Here is a 2,308-nt window from a genome sequence, read left to right on the forward strand (position 1 = left end):
ATCAGGACCATCCAGAAAGAGACCTACAACAAGTCATACCTCAGCCGTAGTAAGCAAAGTGTGGCTACTTGTAACAGGTGAGAATCTTCTAACATTAAGGTCAGTGGCACAAGCTGTACACATGCTACAGGCAACAGTATGCAACATAATCAAAAAGGATCGTCGTCTGTAAACGAGGAGGGCAACATGGTATTGGTTCACTATGATAAAGCTTCCAGTCACACCACTTGTCCAGTCATTGCATATCTCAAGCTACTGGAAAATGGAGTTATTCGTGTTATTTCGCAGGAAGACATAACGGTCAAGTTGCTACATCTGGATGCAGCACCTATGGACTTCTGTTGGTTGGATTGTTGAAACAGGCCTTGCAAAACAGTCATCCTCATAAAATAGATGAATTATGAAAACCAGGGTGAGGGGAGCAATGTGCTTTGGACATGACAGCCTTACATTGGAGGCTTTGCTTCGGGGTTATTGTCACGATGCACAGTCTTCAGATAGATCATGACATGGAGATGCTCTAAAATCGCTTTAATATAACATACTCAACCCTATTTAATAATTAAATAACATCATCATCATCTGCCACACTTTAAATAATCTGGTAGAATTATATAGAATATTGAAAGAAAAATATTCACCTTGTAATAGAAAAGTAGAATCACAAATTACAGTAATTTTTTGTATTAATTAACATGCCTCATTGACTGTTAAATGTACAGTAATACCCCTTTTAAACCCAGGAAGGGGCTTCTGAAATAGAGCTCTAAACGAATCAGCTCTAAATAGGATCATTTGAACATTACATATATGGAGATATGTAACTGAAGGCATTGTTTCTTACCTGTGAATGATGTATAAGTGCTTTATTTAGGTACTGGTAAATTTACCGTAAATTACTCACTATAATATCATCATTGCTGGAAAAAAAATAAATTTTCATTAGCCATCTATCTAGTTACTAAGCTATCAAATAGAAAATTAGCCTCCTCCTGCCATGCCCACCTGTCACATCCTCTCTTTCAAGATTTGTCAAGACTCTCTCGTGAAAGAAGCCCCCCAGTGGCACAGCAGTATGTCTGCAGACTTACAATGCTAGAAACTGGGTTTCGATAACCCATGGTGGGCAGAGCACAGATAGCCCATTGTGTAACTTTGTGCTTAACTTCAAACAAACAAACACGTGAAAAAGAAATTCTCTCCAGGAGACAAGAGCTCTAAAACAAATCAGCTTAAAGTTGGGTCTTACTGTATTTCTTTTTGTGCCAAATATTAAAATCCAATTGATGTAGCAGATTTCCCATAACAATTGAAAAATCAAGTAGCATGAAAGTTTAACAATTTCTAATGCCTTAGAAATTTAACGTATCCATTGCTGTTCATTTTTTCTGAATTTCCTCACACAAAAGTTTCTTCAAACATCTTCAAATTTTGCAGTTAAAATTTACATAAACCTTTTACAATTCAGCTTTGATGTTTTTTCTTTGGAATAAATTTCATAATCTTCATTCCTGTAATTTGTAAATCTTAGTACCCTCTATTCCCGTTTAATGTAAATGGTTTTTCATAAATGTATTATTGTAAGCTATGTGTTTTTAATTTGTTAATAATTTAATTTTTCTATTGATCCATTTATGAATGGACTTCCAGTTGAAAATTATTTTATTATGTAATACAATTATTTTCAGTTAGTTCAATTAAATTAACAAACTTGATAAAGAACAGATATTTTGATATAAAAATAAATACTTGAATCATATAACTAGAACATTTATAATTCTGTTATTCAGTAACACATCAAATCAATGTTTTATGTATAATTTTTAAACATAACTTTTTTCAATAAGAGAATTACGGCTTATTCTTTGATTGACATATATCAGTTTGGAGTGTTTTGATTAAATAGCCATGAATTTTTTTTTTGATCAATTGCACCATTAGTCTAAATCTAATATGCTTGTACCCGATACCTGTTATATACAAGTAATTTCTTACATCCAAACCTGAAAACAACAATTAAAACTACCTACAGGTACTGGAGATGGGGGGATGATTTTGCAATTACTTTATTTTATACTATATAGTTTGTAAAGAATCAATTAGTTTAAGTACATCTTTATATCAATGTGCCAACACACACAAAAACAAAAAACAGGGGTTCAAGTTCGATGACGAGGAACTCACTTTGAGACTAATAATGGCTGGAGACGGCTTGAATGGGTAATGAAGAAAAACTTTAATATAAGTTTAACATAACAGCAAATGTACGATGTTTCGACAAGGTTTTGTCAGCCTGATGATGACAAAA

The sequence above is a fragment of the Limulus polyphemus genome, unplaced genomic scaffold, assembly GCF_000517525.1.
Source record: "Limulus polyphemus unplaced genomic scaffold, Limulus_polyphemus-2.1.2 Scaffold253, whole genome shotgun sequence".
In the NCBI taxonomy this organism is placed as follows: Eukaryota; Metazoa; Arthropoda; class Merostomata; order Xiphosura; family Limulidae; genus Limulus; species Limulus polyphemus.